The 6,883-nt window shown below is 35.6% G+C and overlaps 1 long non-coding RNA gene across 1 annotated transcript; it reads left to right on the top strand.

The window, feature by feature from the left end:
* The first annotated feature begins 806 nt into the window (after positions 1–806).
* Positions 807–3,088, top strand: LOC116021295. The gene is made up of 3 exons (XR_004098966.1): positions 807–992; positions 1,101–1,167; positions 2,745–3,088. It is a non-coding gene; the product is annotated as an uncharacterized LOC116021295 (long non-coding RNA).
* Positions 3,089–6,883: the final 3,795 nt, after the last annotated feature.

Genomic DNA, 6,883 nt, shown 5'->3' with positions numbered 1-6,883 from the left:
AGCTCGGTAAAAAAGATGCCTTTGGCACAAAAAATCTTGCGCAATATAGTGGCTTTGGGTGCCCGCACAGCCCCAAGGTGGTGCATTAAGTCATTAGGTATCCCTCGGAGTGAGGATTCATTTTTAGTTATAGAAGTGGAGTTAGGAACTAACTTAGGATTTGCATATCAGGATAGGCATGCATTACATGCATATTTGCATTTTTTATTTCAACTTTTTGCAGGAAGATATTTACTCCATAATGAAGTTCTGAAAAGCTCACTGGACAATGGACATAAAGAACCACTAGAGATTTGGCCGGGGAAAAGCTGATCAAAGCTGCATAAACAACCAAGACAAACTGTAACCCCTCGTCTTTTCGAATAAGATTAAGGTTCGAGAAATATGTCTTTAAGCTATGACATTCCTGAGATGAGTGACCGATGCGTCAAAAGGATTTTTATAAGGAAATATAGTTATTATTAAGCTGCGATCGTTCGTGCCGGTCACGAACCGTAAAATTTTCGAGGACGAATTTTCAGCTCGGATTTCCTAGGAAATGGACTATTAAGCATATTATGACTAAGTATGAACTTCCTGCTTAGTTAAGTTGAATTTGGACGGAGTATAAGGGTCAAAATTTATTTCTGATCGTACACCGCGAAATTCCCGCAGTGAACTGAACCTAGCCCAATTTGGAGCTTTTGACTGGAATAAATTTGTGGTTTCAAGAAATATTCTATTTAAATTATTTTCTACCGAAAATTCATCTATTTTGACCCCGAACTGTCTAAATTGAGATATTTTCTTAAAGTTACCAATAGGAATTTGACATGTGTCACCCAATTGTGATCCCAAAAATTTTATCTTGATTTATAAAGACTTTTCTCCTCCCATTTTGGCCATTTGGCCGAAATAATCACAAGGGAAAAGGGAAGAGAAATTTCCATCATCTTCTTCATCCAAGCTTCAACCACCATAGCCAATTCCTTCACACCTCTTCAATTTATTCGGTAAATCGTTAATTTTATTCGGTAGATAGTCTTATATTCCTCTCTAGATTCATAATCTAAGTTTAGATTTCCTAAATTGTGTTGTTATGATGTTGGATTCTGGTCTAGGGTTTCAAGAAGAATTTGGGGGAAATCACTTAAAGACTCTTTCTAAGAATTTTAGTAGCTAATTGAGGTAAGGAATTCCCTTAAGTTGGTTTAGTCACTTGAAATTAGATAATTGATTATTTGGTTGAAACATGGTTTTTTGGAGCTTTGGGAATATTTTTGTACATGTTCATAGCTTGGATATGCATGTATATGTTATATTTATGTCCATATAGGCTTATACTTGTGAAAATAGTGAAAGGAAATCAGGGTAGATTCTGGCAGTAACTTCCGAGATTTATTGGGAAATATTGGTAAGGTATTTTAATCCTATTTTTTTTAGACATGTAGTTCTATAAGTGTAGAACCTGCATATAAAATTTCATAATGATCGGAGTAGTGGAAGTATGGTTTTCGGAATTTTTCCCAAAACTGGTCCAGGGAGAGACAGAATTCCGGACAGCACACTGCCAAGGGCAAAGATGGAATTTTCTGTGTTTATTCGCGAACCAAAATGACCAAAACTTTTTATGGACATCAAGTACTATAAGTTGGGATCCTACCATAAAAATTTCAAGTGAAAAAGAGTTCGGGAACTATTTTTACCGGCTCAATCTTTCGGACTGCGCCAAGCTGAAATTTTCTGAATTATGCTTAGTATGATTATGGATGTGTTAATGATAATTGTGAGGTAGTTAGTGAGTTAATGGTGATTAGGTGATGCTAAGGACGTGGATTATGACTACGTTCTACATAATACACATATGTATATGTCATGTTATGGTACTAGTATGTGTAATTATCTATACTATGAAATATGTTATGTTATGTTGTTAGTAGGCCAAATTACCTATATTGTGAATATAGTATATGTAAATATATATATACATATATACGTGTATGTAGTATATATATATCATATGTATAGGATGTATATATATGTACATGTATTTATATAGTATACAACAAGTAGGTACAAGTAGTATAACGTATGACATTATGTATATATAATTGTAGTATATGTACNTCACTCAGTCAGGCGCAGGGGAGTTTTCTATATCACTCAGTCAGGCGTAGGCCGTGGGGGTGTGCACACTTAAGTATAGATACTCATGTCATTTTCGGGTTGGTATCAGCTTTATGGACCTAGGTGGGGCCAAACTAGGGACCATAATGATGAACCTTCGTCCAAGGGATCACGAATGAGACTTGGGGCAGGACCGTAATCCCCATGTCCAGATCCGATTTCGGTCTAGTCAAAGAAACTTGTATCCTCAATAAGGTCTCTTGCTTCTAGTCAGAAACTAAGTAGCGTTTTCGTAATTAAAGACAACTAGAGGTCATAATTGCGACAATGACATATGTAATAGACATGGCTAGTGCTGAAAACCTAGCCTGAATGAAAAAGAAGTCAAAGGCAACCTAGTTTGATGAACTAGGAAATTTGAGTAAGGAAATGTGTTGTGACTTATATACTCATTATATTCTTGTAATTATATGGCATTAACTGTTGATTTTAGTTATGAAAGACCTGGACACCATATTTGGTAATGTGTATTTACCTTTATGAAATATTTGTCAAAACTTTTACCTGATGGAAGTGACAAATGGATTACCTTACTTAGCCGTCGTGCTAACTACACTTCACCGTGTACGTCATTTCAGATGTCATCCAGTGAGGGATCCTGTAGCCCGGCAAACACTCCTGATCATGTTTGCCCGGGACCTACTTTTGTTGGTCAGATTCTGCATGACACGTCGGGCAGAGACCCGTATTCTCCACCCTATTCTCAAGGCTACTCTCCAGGCTATACTCCAGCATCCCCTGACTATACTCCAGCAACCCCAGTCAGCCCAGTAAATATCTTTTGGTAACCTTAGTTTTGGCTGACTCTAGTCTGTTAGGTTGTGGAGGACCCGGAGTTTGTAATGACAGCCCGTCGGGCAAACTCTTGTAGATATCTTTTGATATTAATATATATATATATACCTAAAATATTATATTTTGATGTTTGGGGTGTTGATGTTGAGTGAAATTTCTTTTAGCCTGTGCACTGAGAGTGGAAGTTTTATCAAAGAGGTGATAGAATTCACTCTAAGTGTGGCGGTAGCACCCGGTTTTCTGTTGATATGATGTATAAGCTTCCGCAGCGTTTATTACGGATTTTGTGATAAGTGTAAGTCTTGAGAACCGGGGTGTTACACAAACCCTTAATAGTCTTTAATGATTACGCTTTCGGTTGTACTCTTTTTCCCTTAGCTAGGTTTTTTCCCATAGGGTTTTTCTTAGTCTAAGGTTTTTAACGAGGCAACCCGCGTAAATCACGCCCCTCATGCTCAACTCAGACTTGAGGGGATCATCACAGACTATTAAGGCATTCAGACCAGGGAGACTTTGCTTGCAACAAGTTAGCCGCTTGGAGCACTTTCTACTTCTCGAACCTGACGACTCTCGCAAATTCAAGAAGTGGGGGACTCGTGATGGGTAAATACCCCAAGGGACTACTGTAGAAATATAATGTGTATAGTTCGTGTATTATTGTATCCCTAAAAGATCGGGTGTCCCTTAGAAATTGTTAAGGGGCAAGTGACCTTTGGGGAATATTATATTCCTGAAGGGTCAGGTCCTATTTCTATATAAAGGACCTGACCCTCCTGTTAATGGCATTTTGAATCCTCTCATCCCTAGCCTCTCGGGATCCAATGATCCATCATTCACTCCTCTCTCTCTCTTGCTCTTGGCTCTTCTTCTCCAGGAGGAAACCATAACTTTCCTTCCCAAGCATACACGCTCCATACACTACATCATACACAATCCAACAACACACGTGGTGTAAATCCGTACCCCCGTTTACATTTACACCATCAATGAGCTTTATTCAATCACATATAGTTTTTTCATTTACTATTATGTTGATTTAATATGAAAAAATTATATGGAGATATTTACAATTAAAATAAAAATTAATAATTAAGATTGGTAATTAATTAAAATAACATACTTTTTTAAATGCTTAATACAAAATATTTAAAATTATAAATGATTAAAACATCTTATAGTAAATGACAAAGTATATAATAAATAAATAATTACATAAATAAATATAAACATACATCTAAATGTTACACACACACACACACACACACATATATACACAGGGCTGCAGAGAAAAAAAAACCAAAGTCCATCTTCCCTTATAGCCCAAAAGAATCCTATAGCCCAACAATAAATACCCAGCCCACCCGTTTCAACCCAACTCCCTTCTCTCATTTTCCCAATCGTCTTCCTCCTATTCTCTGCGTATCACTCTCTCCTCCGAAATGGAAATGAAATCATAGAAATCCAGAACGTTCCACTCCATGCACAGCTCCTTAACAAAATAACTCCCTACCCTCTACTTCTAATTCCCTCACTTCACCATCGTTAAACCATTATAGAAAACTGCATACTGTCTAAGCCCTAAACTGGTTCGATTAAGAGATATCAACTTCCATGGTTATAGAGACAGAGTAGCATCTGGTATGTTTTAATTAATTTCTACCAAAAAATATATACAATTTTAGCTCATTAGATTGAAACCCTAACTCCTTCATTTACAGATCTAAAGCTACCTGCATTTGAACACCAACAATGGAATACATGTGTAGAAAAACACAGGAAGCAGACCAAGGTGTACATGCAGAGAGATGACGAACTGTAAAAGCTTCTCTCAAAACGATCAGAGAAAGATCTGATAAAGATAAGTAGGTTTTTAGCTCAGAACTATAGAACTTTATCAAAAAATATTAATTTCTAGTCTGAACATTTTTTAGAAGTTAGATGATGTTGTACTACAAAAGACCACTTTGAACTCATTGCATAGTCCATTACAGTCTAAGTTACTGCCAATTATTATAATTTGATACATGTCAATTATTATAAAATTTGATTTCAAACATGTCCTTCGGTGAACTATTTTTTTTATTTTATTTACAATCCATTACATATTGCTTCACAGTCCAAATTCCTATTTACTTACAATCTATTTCCCTTGTGATTTTGGTCTTTAATTATCTATGCAGGCTGAGCAAAAACACCATAACTAATGCATGCTCACTATTTCAGTTTCCACTTCAGCTTAGGTATGTGACTGTACAACCAACTTTTTACTTTATTTTTTTTTATATGTTATTTTAGTTTGTTTCACAGTACTGTTTTTTATTTTGCCTAGAATATTAGTTTTTTGCACTTCTGTGAAAAGTTAAACTAATGTATGTAATAGTAACCAACAATACCATAGCTAATGCATGCTCAATATCTCTATACACACTTCATAATAGGTATGTGACTTAGCACTTAAATGCTAACTTATAGATTCAGTTAAAGGTTTATGTGCTCACCCTTTTATGTTAAACTTATAGATAGAGTGTCATTTAATTGGTTAGCATTTCAAATAAAGGTTGGTGGTTGATTTTAATGTTTTTCTTACTGGTCATTTTTTTTAATAGAGTGTCACTTAATTGGTTAGCATTTCAAACTCATAGATATGCATACAATCTGCTTGAATACATTATATATACATACACTATGAGTGTGCGTGTACTTTTCTGTTTGTGTTTTGTTAGACTTTGGAAAATACATTTTCTAAACAGATTTTGAATAATGTCCACATATCATAGCAAAGATCTAGATGAGCTTTAAGTACAACATTCTTGTAAGAAAATGAATTCTGCAGTCACAGGCAGTTTGCTTGATCTTTGTGGATACAGAGCTCAAGAAAATGTATACTGATTCCTGCAAAAAAAAAAACAATTCTACAAACAGTGAGTTTATGACAAAAGTCATGTGATTAGGCCCAAAACAGATTTTTAGCTCACAGAGCTACAGTCTGTAAAGTCTGTCATCAAGTAGTTCTATTTTCCCAAATAAATAACAAATGTTTCAAAGTGATTCATCCCCAAAAAGTGCATGAACAATGGTCGTGGTCAAACAACACTATTTTTATCCTTGTGATCACAGCAGAACACCAAAACCTTGCTTCATAAAACCACATCCTATCTGCCTCATTATTTAGAAAACCATGAAATTTAAGAGCATTATCTTAAATTAATATGAGCATGTACCACAGTGCCCTACACACAGAAAAATTAATATGAGCATGTACCAAACTTAAAATTAGTTGTTTACACATTATAATGTAGAAGGAAATGTACCTCTTCATCATTGAAGACAATTTCTTTGCTCTTGATTTCAGAAGAACATTTCCTTGCTTTTGATTTCAGAAGAACTTTTCCTTTCCATCACTACGTTTTGCCGGACGACCACTACCTTGACAGCGCTTCTATTCTTGAAGGTTGATAAACCGCGAGCACGAACGTACCCATTCGGGAAGAGAACTGTGAATTTTGAAGAAATTTCTGGGTTATTGTTTGCTGTATACGATAATTATACCTGCATTATATAGGCTTTAGTTGTGCGTACATTGTAAGAGTTCTGAACCTATATTAATTCCTATAGTATTAATTGTTGTCGTCAATTCGAGAATCGATTCGGTCGATTCGTTTTTTTAAACAAACTTTTTGCGGCTATTCATCTAGGACTACAATTAATACTCTTTCGTTTCCCATGTAATGAATAAATCTATGTAATGAATGCAAAATATCAATTCCCAAACATTGGATACCAAAAGCCGTGGCTGCTACTTCTCTATTCACCGATTCCACTAAATTTTTCCCTTCTAAACGCCGCCGTTTTTGTATGGGCGGGAACTTTGGCCAAAATGCATTAAATGCTCTTCTTGTGGCTTTTTTTTTATTATATAGAT

Source organism: Ipomoea triloba, chromosome 5 (genome assembly GCF_003576645.1).
Source record: "Ipomoea triloba cultivar NCNSP0323 chromosome 5, ASM357664v1".
In the NCBI taxonomy this organism is placed as follows: Eukaryota; Viridiplantae; Streptophyta; class Magnoliopsida; order Solanales; family Convolvulaceae; genus Ipomoea; species Ipomoea triloba.
Note: the sequence above shows the minus strand (reverse complement) of the source record. Positions and strands in the feature narration are given on the sequence as shown.